This window comes from Typopeltis vanoorti, chromosome 22 (genome assembly GCF_054136105.1).
Source record: "Typopeltis vanoorti isolate ZY-2024b chromosome 22, IOZ_Tvanoo_1.0, whole genome shotgun sequence".
Lineage (NCBI taxonomy): Eukaryota > Metazoa > Arthropoda > Arachnida > Uropygi > Thelyphonidae > Typopeltis > Typopeltis vanoorti.
In genome coordinates, this window is record NC_143570.1 from 31,421,787 (window position 1) to 31,441,363 (window position 19,577).

The following is a 19,577-nucleotide window of genomic DNA, read 5'->3' on the forward strand; positions in this document are numbered from 1 at the left end:
TTATGTGGATCATCTTCAAGGCTAGTATGGCCATGTTTAAACTCAGCAGCCCATTTCTTAATTGTCAAAAATGAAGGAGAAGAGTGACCATAAACTTTTATGAACTTCGAATGAATTTTGTTTGCTGTTAAACCTTCTTTTACAAAAAATTTTATAACCGCACGATACTCAATTTTATCCTTTTCAAGGGATAGAGACAACACTTTTGCTTCAGACAGCTGTATAAAACAAACTACTTGATAGAATGACTTGCAATTTCACATGGATGCTTATGACAAATGTACCAACTTAGAAAAAAAAAAATCTTGCTGATAGTGAGCCATCTATGGTCGAGGCAGAAAACTTTTCAGACCACTCTCATATGGAGGAGCAGAGTCCAGAATAAAGCAGGTGACCAGTGGTGTGCCTCAGGGCTCTTTGCTTGGACCGTTATTGTTTAATTTGTACTTAAATGATATAGGAAATGACTTCAAGTCATTTCCTATATCATTTTGGGTAGTTTCCTATATTGGGTAGTGCAATAATTAACCAAGCTGATCTAGAGAACTTGCAGGATGATTTAAATAATCTGGCAAAAGGTAGTGGATGTCAGTTCAATGTGAAAAAGTGTAAAGTTATGCATTTTGGTATTAAAAGATTACCAGCTGTGTACCGCATTGATGGAACGGTATTCCAAGAGATTGATGAAGCTAGAGATGTTAGTGGATAGGGAGCTGAAGTTCAGAGGGTACACTGCTAAGGTGTCCAAGATGGCTCATAGGATTACTTGGTTATTGAAGAACACACTAACATGCAGAGATAAAGAAGTTATTATTCCTCTTTATAAGACATTGATACTTCCACATCTGGATTACTATGCTCAAGTCTGGTCGTCTGAATTCCTTGGAGATGAAGAAGTGGTAGAAAAGGTTCAGAGGGGATTGATTAAGTTGGCGAGTTGTGTAGGGAATGCTCCCTACATTGATAGATTGAGAGTTTGTGAATTACCGAGGTTAGTTGATAGGCAGAGAAGAGGGGATATAATAGAAACATTTAAATTACTAAAAGGTTTTTATAAGATTGATTTAGGGGAAATATCTCAGCAGTGGGATAGTGGTGGAAGAATGAGAGGTCACCCCTGGAAATTAAGTAAGAGTGTGAGGACTAGATTTTTCCCTTCAAGACTGGCAAATGAATTGAATGCATTGTTGTGAGTGCTTCGTCTGTAAATGAGTTCAAGAAGATTTATGACAGATATTGTGTGGATAGTTTGTGTCTCCTGCGATGAGTCTTCTGACTCCATGGAGATACCCGTATAATAATAATAATAATACTGCATGATGTGGATGGTCTACCCCACCTAGCCAAAAATTTGATATCTCCTGGAATGCTTCTTTCTAAACACAAAAATTGTCTGACTGAACAATAAAATTTCCACAATACAATATTGTAAAGCATTCTGATGTCATATTGCTGGAATTCAAATCCATATTTCTTTCTAACCTTCCATAAATGGTATTTTAATTAATTGATTACAAAAATCAAAATTCTCTTCCCATTGCTGAGTGGTGGATAGTGCAAAAAAAATAACTTGTTCTGTTGTAAGTAATGGAATACCCAACACATTACATAATCTGTTCCAAATACACAGGGCAAGAGGACAGCTGTAACATCAGTAACAGATGTCACAGATTGGATCTCCAATGTTAAGGTAAATCCATTTCATGGTATTGACTGGAAGGCAACCATATGCAATTCTCCAAGTAAGATCCCTTCTGTTAGGGCAGTGTTTCCCAACAAGGGGCGTACGCCCCACAGGGGGACAATTATAAAATGATGAGGCATTCGTCACCTCATCACCGATATAGTCAAAAAATCACCATTGTCGGTGATAAATTATCAATGTTGTAACCCTGACTTTCCGAGAAAAAATCTGACAGCACTAGTTCAGCAGTCAACATAAATACATAAATACAGTATCAAGAACTCTCAGAAAAGCAAAATGATGAGTCTATTAGAACAATGGCATGGCAATCTGAAGAGACGGAAATGAAATACCGAAATTCAACTATCCTATCCCTCTCATCCAGCTAGGATGGGTTGAGTCCCCTCCTAATGAGGGGTTACTGACGACTGGTGTATTAATGCAGCCAGATCGCCACTCCTCTGCTGCACCCACTAAGGGTGACATTCATGACTGTATCCATGTGCATGTTCATAGGGCCGGTTTGCCTGCTTGCAGGAAGAAAAACCCCAGATAAACTAGGGGGAAAACCCTGCTGTCCATGCCCAAGACCGGCTAACTTGGCTATGGATGAGGAAGATCCTTAAGCTCCTCACTAGTTTTGCAAAAAATTACTGTTGTCCTTCCTGTTGTCATATTTAGTCAAATGTGGCTTTAGTGCTGTAAATCAGTGCTTCCCAAACTGGGGGCCATTAGTTTTGTTGGGGGGGGGGGGCAGTGAAATAATGAAATCAAATTAAGACTAAGTGTTCCATGTCAAATGTGTATGTGAGATGTTAAAAATTTAATATTTGCATTTGATTTTTGCGATATTCGCTGTGTATGTTTTGTATTGAATATAAATACAATAAATATTATAATAATATATGTCTGTATTACGATTTTTTTTTTCATGGGGGGGCTGTGAAATATTTTAATTTTTCCAAGGGGGCCTTTACATTAATAAGTTTTGGAAAGCACTGCTGTAAATGACTTGTTACTGAAAAACAGAAATCTGGATATCACAAACCGTGGGATTTCAGATTGAAAATGACTAAATTAGTACCTCAAATAAAAACTCTTTGCAGCAGATATCAAGCTCAAGGATCACATTAACTTGGATTTTATTTTCCTGAGTTCAGTTCGATTTATATTTTATAATATACAAAGCGTAATATAAAATTTATATTCATTGTACAAAGTCAAATTAAAAACAGTTTTACCTATGTTCCTTTTTTATTTAAAGTACCTATTTATATTATACTTTTTCAGAACTTGGCTGACTATTATGTTAGAGAGAGGGGGCATCAAAATCTTTGGCGTGTTGAGGTGGGGCATGATCCAAAAAAGTTTGGGAAACACTGTGTTAGGGTATCCTTGGAACTTCAATAAGTTATGAAACAAAGTGTTCTTGTCAGTACCCAATTGGGGAAGTTCACAGCAAAAGAGATTCAAGATTTCTTTATACCAACTTTTACTTTATTATTATTATTATTATTATTATTCAGGCCTCCATGGAGTCAAAAGACTCATCGTGGGAGGTCTTTCCTAAGAAACACAAAGTCTATCAAGACTCGTCGAGGGGAGATCCCCCCCCCAAAAAAAAACACAAAGTCTATCATACCACTCCTAAAACTCATTGACCGTTTTCGCTCTCACCACTCCATCAGGCAATGCATTCCATGGTTCAACCACCCTCCATGCAAAGAAACCACTCCTCACCCTCTTGCTCACAGTTTCCTTTCGTAACTTCCAGGGATGGTCTCTTGTCATCACTCCTTCCCGCTGTTCAACCAAGCGAAAGAACTCCCCAGTGTCAACCCTGTAACACCTCTCAACAGTTTAAGTCTCAATCATATCACCTCTCCTTCTTCTATCCACCAAACTCTGCAGTCCACATTCCCTCAGCCGATCCTCATAATTAACATTGTACAGTCCTGAAACCATCTTTGTATCCTTCCCACAGTTAATTTATCCCCTTCAAATCCTGGGGACCAAATCCGAGAACAATAGTCCAAGTGAGGTCTGACCAGAGACTTATACAATGGAATGATAACTGTTTTATCTCTGCAGGTCAGTGTCCTTCTCATAATTGCAGCAATCCTCTGTGTTACCTTCACCACCTTTGCAATATGTCCCCCTAAACTTCAGGTTTATAACAATCATCAACCCCCAGATCTCTTGTTTCCCCTACTTCCTCCAGTATAACTCCTCCCATAGAGTATGCAGCATCCCATCGATGTTTCCCAAATCTCAAGACCTTACATTTTGCTGCATTAAACTGACACCCCCCAGTCATTTTTTTGCCCATTTATCTAGCTTATTCAAATCCTCTTGCAGGGCTACCACATCTGCACTATTACTAATAATCCTTCCCAGCTTCGCATCATCTGCAAACAACTGAATATCCCCTTGCAATGTCATTTATATAAAGGTTAAACAATATAGGTCCTAGTACTGAGCCCTGTGGGACCCCCACTTGTAACCCTCTGCTTCCTTGAAACTGCCCCACCATACACAACTCTCTGATACCTATCAGACAGCCAATCCTGAATCCAGTTGACCAATCTGACATCCAGACCCATGGTGCTGCAACTTAAATATCAACTTATCATGTGGCACCCTGTCAAATGCATTCGCTAAGCCTAAGAAAATGGCAGTGTATGCCTTTCCCTCATCTAATGCTCTTGTAACTTTATCATAAAAGGCTAGCATATTGCTAAACCAAGAGCGCCCCTTCACAAATCCATGTTTACTCTCACAGATAACATTACCCTCATCTGCCCAATGCTGTATTTTCCCTCACTACTTTCTCCAAGATCTTAACAACTACTGATGACACACAAACTGGTCTATAATTAGACACTTCCAGTCTGCTACTGCCCTTATGCAATGGCACTATCTTACCTTCCTTCCATTTCCTGGGCACCTTTGCCAAAGCCAGACTTTCATTGAAAAGCCAGGTTCAAGGCACAGTCAGTTCCCTAGCACATTCTCTCAAAACTCGTGGTGGAATACCATCCAGTCCCAAAGCTTTACTGACATCCAGAGTACTCAGTATCTGAAGCACACTCTCCTCCTGTACCTCTAAACCTCAAACCAGCCATATCCCTCTAGCATTAAAACTGACATCTCTAGGATGAAATACTCCAATAAAGTGTTCATTGAACAATTCCACTATGTCCTCTGCATCAGTCACTCTATTCCCATTTTTATCCCACAATATCATTCTTCCACAGTCGTTTCTCCTCTTACTGTCCACATATCTAAAAAATTCCCTAGGATTTTCTTTGGATCTTAGGGCCAATCTCCTCTCATATTCCAGTTTCACTTTCCTTACCACACTAGTCACTCTTCTGGCCTGTGTCTTATATTCTTCATGCATCTTCTCTTCACCTGTCTCCTTATATCTCTTCCATAGCCTCTTTTTCGCATGCAATTCCTGTTTAATATTGTTTGTCATCCACTTTACTCCAAATTGTGTCCTCTTCTTCACTCGTGGTATACAACTTACCATTGCTGCTAACAAATATTCTTTCACAATTTCCCATGCACTAATGATATCCTGGCCTTCCAATTCCTCCCTCCATGAAACTTCCCGAAGTTGATGTCTAAGACTATTATAATCACCTGAATTATAATTCCACATAAGTTCCTGTCTCTTTGATAATCCTTCATGTCTATTCATTTTCCAAGTCAAAACCATATGGTCACTGTCTTCAACTGGTGGGAGAGATGTCAACTCAGTTATTATCATCTCTTCTGATGCTATAACCAAATCAAAAACTCTTGAACCTCTTGTTCCCTCTGTTACATGTTGCCTAAGACATTTGTCCCTCAAGAATTCTAGAAATTTCATTCCCCTATTGCTACATGCATCTTCCTCTCTCCAATTTATACTACTGTAGTTAAAATCTCCCATAACAATCATTCTTCTTGCACTTGCCAAACTTAGCTGTCTAAACATCTCCTGGTCCCCATCCTCTTTGCTCCTGGGTCTGTAGCAACACCCCACTAAATATCCTGTCTTGCCTACCCCTACCTCACACCATACGCTCTCAAAATCATTTGTCTCACTTCCTTCCAAAGCCTCCACTCTTAGAGGACATAGGTCATCACTTATCATAAGCAGCACCCCACCACCACGCCTTCCCCTCCTATCCTGACGAAAAATGCTATATCCAGTGACTTCTATTCCTGTTATTATATCCCCTTCTGTCAACTACATCTCAGTGATCCCAATAATTTTTGGCCAGGCTGATGCTATCTGCACCACCAATTAATTCCTCTCCCTTATTCCGGATACTCCTGGCATTAGTATAAAGCATATAAATGCCATTGTTTCTATACCCAGCATTATCCCTTCTAGACTCCACTGGGCTCGGTGTTACCTGATATCGTCTCCCTTCTCCCACAAGAGGCCATCCCTGCTATCATCCTCCCTGGGACACACTGACTCGTTCAGAACAGCAATCTCACCAGATGCTTACGTCATTCCTCATTCAAACATAAGCGGTCTCTCGCATACAATTCCTCTCTTTCCTCAAACGCACTCCAAGCATCCACATATACCAGTCCTCTCTTGTCACACATTCTCGCTATTATGCCATTCAATATCACTGCTCTTCTGCTCAGCTCATCATTATCATACCTAGGCAACGCGCACACTATTTTTCCTCTCTCTGTCTTCTTCTGTACAGCCTCAAGCAAAAATCTCATATCTCTCTCTGCCCGACTTACATTACCACTCAAGTCATTTGTTCCTACCATCACCATCATCTCATCCATCCTTTCACCTCTCTTAATTGCCATAGCCACCCTTTCTATTGTTCCTTTTGGCAAACACTCCTCACACATCCTATCTTGAACACCACGGATCATTAAGTCGCCACACATTATACCTCTTACCATTCCCTCTCTCTCCTATTGTTTCCATTCTCTCCTCTTCTTTCATACCCATATCTCTCTCATTCCCTCTCCTCTACTGCTATTCTCTCTTCTAGCATTCCCATACCTCTCTCCCCTACTGTTTCCATTCTCTCCTCTTCTAGCACTTCCATATCCCTCTCTCATTCCGTCTCTCCTACTGTTTCCATTTTCTCCACTTCTAGCACCTCCATGTCCCTCTCTCATTCCGTCTCTCCTACTGTTTCCATCCTCTCGTCTGCTAGTATTCCCATACCTCTCTCTCGCAATCCCTCTCTTCTACTGTTTCCATTCTCTCCTCTTCTAGCACCCCCATACCTCTCACTCATACTCCCAAAATTCTCTCTCTCCCCTACTCTGAATCGCCTTGCATTTATCTCTCTTCCATTCTCCTAATCTTATCTTTCATACTTCTGCTCTCATTCACAAGACATTCCACCTACTTTTTCAGCTCATCTATCTCCCTCTGCAGGTCAGTCACTCTTAATCTAAATTCACTCTCCCAAACAAAATCATCTCCTAAACTTTCACAGTCACCCACACCTTCCACACTATCAACTATTATTTTCTCATTCATATATATATATTTTTCATTTTCTCCTATCACACTACTTGTCTTCCTACATTCATTCCCCATTCCTGGAGCAACAAGGTCAGATATCGATATTTCTAATGCACTTATTTCCTCCAACTGCCTGCATTTTGTGCACATACACTCTCCACTCTCTGTCACAAGCCACATATCCAATTCCCGAGACACATACATGCCGCAAGTACTGCATGCCACAAAGTCCCTCATGATAGTGCTTATAATAGAGTTCTTAAATGGCGGAGGACTTGGCGATACGCCACTTGCGACTGCAGCTGAATCCGCCATCATTCCTTACTGCCAAGTAGCGTAATCTTTAATAATTATTCAATTAATAAATTCCGTTAAATAAATAAGAGAAAAAAAAAAGTACAAACAATTACAAGCAAAACAAAACATTTAAGTATACTAAATATAATTAAATAAAATGAAATATAACTAAATACAGTAATGAAAACTTAGCTTCGTGTTGTCTTCCACCATTATGCATTAGATTCCGATGGTACCAAAATATATTATATCGCGACAGCAACTAACTTCCAAAAAACAACCACTGAAGTACACTCGTATTCAGAGAAACAATTTAGCACTCAAAAATGTAGAAAAATGGGGGGAAAAACAGACTATTCACCGATTAAAAATCACTTTCTTCTGCACAGCTCAAATTCACCGCCACGTGCTTGATACTAGTTCAAAGAAGTAGTTTTAAGCATGGATGTCTCTGTCTGGTTTCAACTGTATGACATCTTACCAACATATAGCACTTGCTTGTATTGGTTAACTTATTTTCTATCTGTCTTGTTTACCTATGCTGATGATATACTGCTATCCTCAGCATGAAATATCTCTTGTTGTTTACCTTCAATAAATTTATATATTGTGTGTTAATCATTGTCATCATTCACTATTACCTTCTGTAATCATTCTTTCTCTTTATCCAGGTGCCAGAACTCTCTGGGATTCCAATCTTCTCCCATGTTGAGCTTCATTTTCCTTACTAGAAAATGTTTGTTATTTTTCTAGTCTGCATGTTATACTCGTGCACCTGATTCTTGTTATCTAATATCTTTCCCCTAAAAACTTCTTCATACTGCCTGCTTAATTCATCTGTTCATCCATTTCAATTTTATTGGTTTATCTTACTCTCATTGTGTAATAGTACATCATTACTTGTTTCAAGAATTTTCATACACTCCCGGTGTTTCTTCATAGTTCACCATTCCATTGTATTCTTGTGAAATCGATGCAGAGTTTTCCATAATCACTTACCTATAGTTCCACATATATCCATTTTCATTGAAACCTTCCTGTTTGGCCACCTTCCAAGTTGGTTCCTGGATCACTCACCACATGACAGAATTGGTACCTCATTCACAATTACATCCTCTGAGGCTCCTACAACATTCAATAATATAAACCTCACATTTCTTCCATCACATCTATCTATCTATATTTCAAACTATTAACAAGATCTTTAATTTGGAAGTTATTCCTAGGAAATTGCTTCTTTTCACAGTGCAATTAATTAAACAGAGTCTCACTCTTTAAATGTATTTTATGGATTTAACCACCCAGTCAGGATAAAATATATCAAAACTATAAGCTTATCAGAGTGTGTTTTTTGACTGCAGTTCTTTATAAATTAAAAATTAATGAAATGATTATATATATATATATATATATATATAGGTATTATTGCTTACTTTTGCTGTAATTTTAGCAATTATAATCTTTAAAGCTTGAAGTGATGATGAATGATGAAAAAAAAATCAGCTAACCCTTTTATTCCCTTATAGGGAGCAGGCGAGGCCGTTTTAGTCTTATCTAACTTTTGGAGACTGAGTGGGCAGTTGAACTTCCACTGGTAGCCAATCAGATATAACTGGCCCACAGCTATCTCTAATTTAAGCAGCATGCAGTGAAGAGACAGCTAACGAGTGCTGCCATCTCATAGTCCCTAATCCTAACACAATATTTTTAATGTCTGAAATAGTGTGGATTCTACAGTCAATTTTCTCGAGTTTATGGATTCTACAGTCAATTTTCTCGAGTCTAACACCAGTCCAAAAAAAAGCTTACAAAAACTTCCTATAGTCAGTGATTAGAATCGAACTCACATGCTCTTTCTTCGAGCGGTCTAGTACTGAGGAGTACAAATACCACTTCCGCTGAGCTACACAGGTTGAATGTGATATTAATGATAATATTCAATGATGATGAATACTATCATTAATATCATAAACACACAGGACAGCCAGTTTGTTCGAAATAAGATAACTGTCAAGAGCAAGGTAATTGATAAACACCAGCTAAGGACAGAGGAGATAATTTGTCCTGTGAAAGACAGAAGGGAAGACAATTGTCAAAACTGTTTGAAGGTAGAATATAAATTAAGTCAGTGAAGACTTAATTTATATTTCTCTGTGTTCTTGATGGTAGGCAACTCTTTTATCATGTAACTCTCTTGGATGTTAAAATAGCACAGTAGGAGATTTGCATTTCCAAACAGCTGATAATCCCACACATCAGTGGTTGTTCAAACCCTGAACAACTACTCATATTTGAGATTTCAAAAGTAATACTTCTATTGTAATAGCTATGCCAACTTGAAAGTTGGAAATTAATATATGAATCATAAAGATATGTTAACAATTACCTCATATCCTGAAGATGAACCTGGACCTTCTACAACTTGTGTAACTTGTGAGCCATCCTTAGAACACGTCTTTAAAAATTTGTACATTATGAAGTCTGCACAAGTTTCCTTTTCTTTTCTGTATAAATTTCTTTATAACAAGCAAATTACAGCTACACAGTGTGTACTTTCCTAAATTTCTCCATGTTGGAATCCATTTCCTCAAGTAACAGAGGCAAACAACTCAGCCAATTATTTCACTATAAACTTTTTTTTTTGTGTGTGGGGGGGGGGGCTTCTTTCTGTTTCATTCTGTTTTTTCTTTCTTCTTGTGCAATCTGTGCTCCTATCTTCTACAGTTTCCAACAAATGCTGTACATCTTCATTGTCAATTTCCAATTCTAATTCTTCAGCTATCCATGCTACGTTATCACCAATCTCTTGCAACGCATTATCAAATCCTATGAATGTATGAACATTTAACCATACAGACAAATCGGCCAAGGTACAAAAACACAATTCATAGACAAAAAAAAAAAAAAACTATTGTTGGTGGTGAAGGATGGTAGATGATATTCTGTGTGTTGATGACAGTAGTGTCATTGACAGCAAGTTACATATAGTGGGGGGGATTAACAAGAAGGGCAATGATGGCAAATGATTTGATGGGCTGTGTAGAAGGAATGGATGAATGGAGTGAGTTTGAGGGAAGACTGGATTTGTATAAGAGTTGCCTACATGAGAATGTGTTTCATATCAGGAATCTTGAAAAACTCATAACTGGTATGAGACCTAACACAGAGAATCAAAGAAACTAAATTATAAAGGGAGGAATGGTGAGAATGTGAGTGTAAGGGCAATAATGTTATATAACTGTGTTAATGAAGGGAATGGGCTTATCATGGAAATGTTGATGAGGACTGAACAATTTCGACTTTGTGTTCAAAACCAGTTTGGACCTATCAAACGTGTGCAAAGATGTTTACATGAATAAAGCACTAGAGAAGAACAGAGTTCTGCAAGTTGTCCAACTGTATCATGCAGACTGCAAACAAGAGTATACAAAAGAACATGCAGGTAGATTATTATGTCTGCACACAAATGCCAGGAGTATCAGAAACAAAGGGGTAGAGTTTTTTGCATGTTGGGACCTCAGAGTGTAGGCATTAGTGACACCTGGCTATTAGAATCAGACATACTAACTGGTATCGAGTGTAAAGGGTACAGTATTTTTAGGAAGGATAGTGAGGTGAGGTGATGAGGGGAGTGCTGCTAATATCGAATGATTGTAGTACTACAGTATTTCATATGGCAGTGAGTTTGAAGCCATCTGGTGTGAGGTGAAATCTAACAAGATCAATTACAGAGTGGGATGTTATTACAGACTTGGTGGACCGGTTGCTAGTGATGAAGAAATGCATCACCAAATAGAAAAGATGAGTGCGAAAAGAGTAATCATAATGGGAGACTTTAATTATCCAAATATTGATTGGGTAGCAGTAGAACCTCATGAGAAGAATGAAAATGAATTTATTGAGCTGTTGCAGGACAACTTCCTCAAGCAGAATGTGACAGAAGGAATTTGAGGTCAAAGATGTTAGATTGGATTATAGTGTCAGAGGATATTTCAGTTAAAGAGGTAACTATTCTCCAACCAGATGGTAACAGTGATCATGTGGTACTCACTTGGGAAATTACTAAGTTTATGAAGGTTCCATTTAGAAAAGGTTACATGATGAATTAGAAAGCAGGAAATTATGACAACTGAGGATAGGGTAGGAGTCAAATGGATGTATAATCTTATTAAACGAGAGATTCATAAGAAAAGGATGATGTGGAAGGAACACTGTGTGCATAAGGATAATGTTCATTATGAAAATTATAAGCAGCAGGCTATAATAGTCATAACTGTTGTACGGAAAGCAAAGTCTGAGAATGAAAAGAAACTGGCTCTGCATAGTAAAGACAACAACCCACAAGAATTCTATCGATATGCTGCAAGTAAAAGAAAGAATGAATATGAAAGAATAACTCTTCTAAATGCAGATGGCATGAGGGTAACAGATGCAGAAGAGGTTGTTCAACTAACGAGTGCCCATTTTCTTAAAACCTATCAACCTGGTGTACGCAACATTGTGTTCACTGCTACTGATGTATCCAACTATTGACCAATTACTATCTCAGGAGTGGTGGTCAAGATATTGGAAAAACTGGTTAGAAATTCACTGTCAACCCATTTCTCAATGGGTTGACAGTGAATCTCTACTTTGCAATGAGCAACATGGATTTACTAAGGGAAGGTCATATTTAGCAACTTGCTCACATTCTATAACAATGTTACCATTGAACTAGACAAGGGGAATGGATATATACCATGATACTTGTGGATTTTGCTGCAATTTTTGACAGAATACTGCATGGTAGACTGTTGCATAAATTTGAGAATATGGATTTGGATTATAGAATATTAGCTAGTGTGGATAAGAGAATGGCTGAGTGACAAATATTAAAAAGTGGGATATGGAAGATGTGAGTCTTCAAGACTTAAGGTAACCAGTTGTGTACCACAAGGATCAATGCTTTGTCCACTGTTATTCAATCTGTACATTAATGATATTGGGAAGGATCTAATAAGTGGCATACAGCTATTTTCTGATAATGCAAAGATAGGTAGGGTAATCAGGAATGCTGCTGATATGCAGTACTTGCCGAATGATTTGAATAGGCTGGAATTGTGGGCATGGGAAAATGGATGTCAGTTCAATGCCAGTAAATGTAAAGCCATTCACTTTGGCATGATTAGATATGCAATGTCATATTATATAGGTGGGATTATGCTAGAAGAAACTAATGAGGCCAGGGATCTGGGAGTGTTAGTGGATAGGAAGTTGAAGTTCAGGGTCCATGTAGGAAAGGTTGCAAATACAACTCAAAAGATAATTGTAATGCTGAAATGAACGTAAAGATAAGGATGTCATTTTGTCTCTTTACAAGGCCTTGATAAGACCTCACTTGGACTATTGTGTGTAGGTCTTGTCTCCTCGTTTCCGTTGTGATTGAGAATTTGCAGACTGCAGACACTAGCAAACAGGAGAAAGAGGGAGTGATATGATTGAGACTTACAAACTTCTGAAAGCATAGAGGATTTCAGTTGATGGAATTTTTCAATTTATGAGGGTGGGGAAAGGACAAGAGGGCATCCTTGGAAGCTGAGAATGCCGCTAAGAAGGGGGCGAGGGCTAGATTTTTCTCTCATAGAGTGGTGGGTGATCGGAATGGATTTCCATTGGATGATAGCTGGTGCCGGTACATGTAGTATGTGGCCTCGCTTGATGAGTCCCTGGAGGTCTCTCTTAATAATCTCATCTTCCTTTTACCCTTTTTTACTTTGCGATGTTGAGGGTTTATTAATCATTGGACCTCAAACCGTTCACAGGATAAGGTAGTCAGCCCTGTGCCCTGGTGTATCCTATGTCCATAGTGTCGAGTTCTCAAGGCCGGTTTGCATGCTTTGCAGGATGAAAAATCCCAGGATAAACTGGGGGAAAAACCCTACTGTCCATGCCGAAGACTGGCTAACTGGGCTATGGCTGAGGAAGATCCTTCACCTCCTCATGTCACTGACGGGAATTGAACCTAGAACACTCCTTCCCCAGGCATATGGTTGCGAAGCACACAGCCAAACCACGTGGATTCTCTTAATAATAATAATAATAATAATTAAATAGGGGAGATGGTGAGATGTGTAGCAGAGTAGAGTATCCTCCCAATGACAAGTCCTTAGACTCCTTGGAGGTGTCATATAACAATAATAATAACATATTTTCAGCAACTTCTTCCAAATACCATTCTTACACTCTGCTGCTCACTACATGCTTTGTATCCAAGATTTATAGTCCTTTAAAAAAAAGTTACTCATGGTTTTTTCACCCTCAGTAGCAGCCCGAGCAAAAAGTATTTTGAATATAACTTGAATACAGCAATAACACCCTGACTCATGGGTTGAAGGAATGGTTTTTGATGAACATCTTTATGTGACTGCTGTCATAAGTAGCATATGACGCAAATCGAGGATTTCTTGGGTATCTCCATGGAATCAGTGTCATCACAGGAAATCTACTCTAACCACTATTCGGACAATACACTTATCATGCCTCTCCTTGAGCGCATTCACCAAAGCAATCACAATCTCTGGCATAACATTCACCACCTTCAAAGCAAAAAATCAAGTACACCTTGCTTCCCACAATCTTATACAATATTCAGAGGTGACCTCATGCTCTCTCCCTTCCTGTGTCATGTACTGAATTTTTTTTCAATCTATTCTCACAGGGTGCATTCCATAGATCTGCCACAATCTTGGTGACTTGCCTGTGAATTCTTTCCACCACTTTTTCATCTCCATGGAATACAGGTGACCAGGTCTGTATGATGAAGTCTAGATGTAGCCTCATAAAGGAGAATAATAACCATATCCCTGTTTCTCAGCCTGTTCTTCAACAACCATGTAATCCTATGTGCTATTTTGTTCACCTTTGCAATATATCCTCTGAACTTCAACTTCAAGGAGATGCCCCCCCCTCTTTGTCCATAATCACCCAAAATCCCTGGATTCATCAATTTCTTGTAGTTCAATTTGATCAGTAAAGCAAGCATGAAAGTAGTTGTAGACAAGGAAAACAGCAGAAACTAAATACCTGTGAGAGTGAATGGAACAAATTAGTGAGGGATAGGTCATTAATAAGTCCTATCATTCTGTTCTGTACTGGGTCGAATGTTTTCAGAGACACCAGCCCAAAAATGAGTATTCAATAGCTGGGCAGATTTGCAATTTATATAGCATTAATAGCTGTTCATATATAAAGTAATGTCTTGAGTGAAAGACAAATCTTACTTTTGGATGCTGAGGAAGCACTAGTTGTAATGTGCTTATAACAAGAGAGGTCTGACAAGAAAGTAATCCCAAGAAGAGAGAGAGAGAGAGAGAGAGAGAGCTCTCATGCTGTCTAGATAATTTGGATGTTGTCAAGAGATGTTGTTCCCTAAATAACATTGTCGCTGACATAAGAAGTGAAATTCCTTCATGAAATTCATCATTAACAAATTAGCTAAATTACAGGAGCAAATGAAAGAATCCTGTTGGGATTCTTTTCATTGCCCATTCGTTGTAAGAGTTCTAGTTTTCTTCTCGTGCACTTCATCTAATATAGTGGTAGCACTACATTAGATGAAGTGCTACCACTGTGCCACATGTTAATACACCAGCATGATGGCAGCATGAGCACTGGTTATATAGGGCTTAAAAAAACTTTTCAACTCCTTAACTGCACCAGGTATACTGACCAGACTATAATATGATTGTTATGTTTTGGAGTAGTATCATTTACTACAATGGATCTATCTTGTCTTTCTCCTCCTGATCAATGGCCTTTGTACATTTTCATGATATATTTTTAACTATAAAGCAAATTAAAAATTCAAATAAATCATACTGCTGAAAAATGGAAGTGAATTTACCGTTTTAATTCTACTTTTTTTTTAACAGGAAATGTTTAGAATCTGAGCAACAAAACACAATAATACAAAAAAAAAACCGTTGTATTTTTGCATTCTCTACTTTTTTTTCGCACTTCTTTGCTGCAAGATATACATACATAAACAATCGAGTTACTTTTCCGCCTGAAATGATTTGTCCAAATTGTGTCGTTATAAGATTTCGCTGTGTGCTAACAGCGAAATCTTATAATGCAGGGGAAAGAAATTGCAATAAGACCAATCAAATTACTTGAACGCACAATTAATTATTTGTATTCTCTTCGTGACCTGATCTAATCTAAAAGTGACAAAAGCAAAGTATTACACTGTCGTTCTTCCATCATCATTGATCTTTGTTCCTGACAAATGCATTACCTCAAAACGTTCATGACCACACCTTCGTAAAATAGCGTAAACAAACGAAACCAATTCAAAAAGTTGAGAGCAAAAACATACAGAATAATGTCATAGAAAGCTCAGCTGCTTTCGTCCCCGTTTGCGATTTTCCTTGTTGCTCAAGGAAAATTGCAAATTTTTCATTTCCCGGGGGAGGGGGGGGGGAAACAGATGAAACTCTCCATAGCCCTTCTAACTCCAACTGTCATATCCAAATCAATGCATTCTTAAAACTGAAAATAATAAATTATGTAAAATTGTGGAGAATTATATATACGATTTCTTCCAATAATGAAAGCACGAATATAGTATTCATAATTATTGTCAGAAATAGCTCAAGGTTTTTTTTTTTCAGCCCCTTCCTTCTTTACTGACTTTTGCATTTTGTTTACTTCAAAATTAAGAAAATCGTATTTCATGAAATTTTTATTTTAATATAATCAAAATTCCGATACAGAAGATTTCAAAAAAAGAATATTAGATTATCAAAACTATATCGAAAACTCAACAGCCATTATAATGCTAGAACATCGAAGAAAGGAATTTCATATGAAGAGAGGAGTAAGGCAAGGAAATTCGATATCATCCAAATTGTTTTCTGCTACATTAGAAGTTTTAAGAACTTTTCATGGGGAAAGTATGGAATTAGCATCAACTGAAAAAATCTCAACCACTTAGGTTTGGCCGATGACATTGTTCTTTTAGCAAAAAATGAAGAAGTCAGAAAATACTAAATGAACTTGATACAGAAAGTAAAAAAAAAAAAAAAGTTTCAAGATTAATCTAATTAAAAACAAACTGATAACATATTCAGATCAAACCGAACTAAAATTAACAGATAATTGTATTGAAATTGTGGAGAACTATATTTACGTTGGTCAATTAGTTAGTATTAATGGGAGAAAAAAGAAGAAGAAAAAAAGTAGAAGAATCACAAAAAAAAACGAAGAATTTTGCCTGTATAAAGATTATTTGTTAGATATTTACCTATATGTGTTTAAAAAGAAAGTTCTTTAATATACTTAAATATATACACGCACGCACAGGCATACATTGATATAGAAAGACAGATATTGCATATAGGATTGCTGCCGTTGTAAATGTGTCCTCCCAAGCATGCGCATGTTTTGCCGATGCCTATAGTCAGTGTCCTCGCAGGACGATACTGTTTTGATAGGTGAGGCATAAATGCTTTTCATATTCCCCTCTATCTGAAAAGGTAAGTTCTTTGGGTGAAGGATTATTGAGCTTTAAGCTCGCCCTGAAAGAGCAGTGAGATTAACTGTGTTCAGCTGAGCATAGAATTGATTTGGGTCTCTTGTATTTGCAGAAATCTGCTTCATTATAGTCTGAAGCTTGCTTGATCAGTGGGCTCGGATGATTAATTGTCTTAATGAAGAACTTTTCAGCTAGGTCATGAAGAAGAAGAAGAGATGTGATGTAGGGAATGCTGACGTCTCTGTGAATTTGGGAGTTTCTGATAAACCACGGAGCATCCAAACTCATTAGTCAGTGTCCTGATTATTGGTAGTATATATATATATATATATATACACACACACTAGGGGGGTATCCAGAGCCCAACCCCCCCGAGTACCGGGTTGGTAATCCGGTAAGACAAAAAAAAACGTGACATAAAAACGTTTCAAATTTCGTCTTATCTTTTTATATATATAGAATAGATATATTGATGTGCTTTGCATTAAGGGAGATACTAAGGATAGTGATTAGAACTTACTCCACCTTTACCACGAGTTGCCTCAGAACTGAAAATACTTAAGGAGATTTACCTGTCTGTCTTGGGATAAAAGGATTAAAACCAAGTTTATAAAATTGCTTGGTATCTTTAACGTATAGTATACCCAAGGTAAAAAACTTTCAAGGTAAAAAACACACACGTGTGTGTGTGTGTGTGATTATTGTACTAACTTACTATTATGACGCCTTTGATTCTATGAGATTTGTAATCATACTAGCGAAAAGTATTTATATTTATTATATAATAAGCAACATATGTTGATAGTGAATATATACATATGTGAAGGCTTAAAAGAATTATACTTTGGATGTTTTTTTTTTTTTTCCATTGCGATCGAAACTCTGAATACAAGACTCAAAACACACCAACAGAACGCTAAAAGTATACACTACACGTGTTAACCACCAAGGTTTTAAACTTCGAGCAATGCGCCACCTGTTTGTTAAATGAGAGGAATTAATTTTTAAATATTTCCTACTAAAAAACAAAAGGGATAAAACTGATGTTTGGGCCTTATTTACTGAAGATCGTATGCATAACATGAGAAAAAGAATACTATATATCACAAAATATTATTTATTGTAAAATACGTAAAAAGTTAATTTTCGAACCAGAAACCATAACAGACCTTGCGAAAATTCCACAGTGGCCATACGGCATCAACTCGCCATAACTTGAAAATGACTTCAAACTTCGACTGAAACATGAATAAATAACACGGAACACACACACACATACATACATGCAAACGCACGCTCAGCAACTCTTCACCAAACGAAACATAATCAAACTTTAACAGGTGGTTTCACTACGACGACTTAGCCACCTGGTGAGCAGCATTAACAAACAGAAAGTAATCTGATGAAAGTGTAAGACACGTATACAACAAGCTTGGCACAGAGCCTAACCACTACTATCGACATGTTATTTTTATTCTGCAATTTAAGAAATTTTTCAACGTTATTGTCCAATTTAAATTTATCACTGTGTATTATAGTACAAAAACTGTTCACTGTGGACAATAAGAGAAATAAATACAGGCAGGAAAAAAAATGGGAAAGTCGACTTTTATGAGAACCTACACATTATAATCAGTGCCGACCCAAAGGTCTTTGCTGCCAGCATGCAATTTCTATCTAAGCGCCCCTGTAACGATCCGGGCGTGTGTGGTTCTTTTACGACAATAAAAATTTATTTGAAATTTGAAATTTCTTAAATAAATTTTGACAGAACAGCCACACGTTGGTTCGCTAAATGTAACGAACCGGGGGTGGATAATCGTTAAAAACCCGAATATTCAAAAAATTCTCAAAAGTTAAAGCAAATTTTGATAAAGCCACTTCACTTTAATCATTGAATGTAATGATAAAGGGATTATAGCCTTCTCACCGACCCGAATCGCTAACAAAATTAAAATGAATTTTAATTAAAGTTAAAATTTATTTGAACTAAAGTTTAAAAAATTAATGCATTTTACAAGTTACTAAATTCTTAGTAACTAGTAAAATTTTTTAATAATTTTTATAAGTGGAACTATCTTTTAGGAAAATAAAGGAAACTCAAGATAGATGAGAAAATAAGAAAATAATTCAGAAATAATTAGAACATTTAATATAAGTATTCAAAAAATAACATCTTTACAGAATAACAGAAAATAAACTATATTACATAAATATACTAGCAATTTTTTTAATTCAAATTTTAGGCATTCTGGTTTTATATTTACAAAATTGGTCTTAACGTCTAATTCGCACATATATCTTTTTCAATAGCGATTAACGCCAAACTAACAAGCCTTTTTTGTGACCTACTTGTTCTTAAGTAGGTTTTAATCAATTCAACTTGGAAAAGGAACGTTCACCGCTCGTTACACTAACAGGTAAGGTTAATGGTTTTCTTAAAGCAATTGAAAAGTTAGGGAAAGATAAATTATTGGATAGAATACAATTAAGAATATCGAAAGGGTTTTGAATATTTAAATTATCCTTCCGAAAAATATCCCGGAAAGCACATAACTCGTCATATAGTTCTATTG

The 19,577-nt window shown here is 37.2% G+C and overlaps 1 protein-coding gene across 1 annotated transcript in view; it reads right to left on the reverse strand.

Moving 5' to 3' along the window:
* LOC150094275 (uncharacterized) overlaps positions 1–18,279 on the reverse strand; it is a 449,181-nt gene extending 430,902 nt beyond the window's left edge. The window contains exon 1 of the mRNA XM_090412434.1: positions 18,171–18,279. The gene's annotated coding sequence lies outside the window, so the exon portion shown is untranslated. The remainder of the gene's footprint in view (positions 1–18,170) is intronic.
* Positions 18,280–19,577: the final 1,298 nt, after the last annotated feature.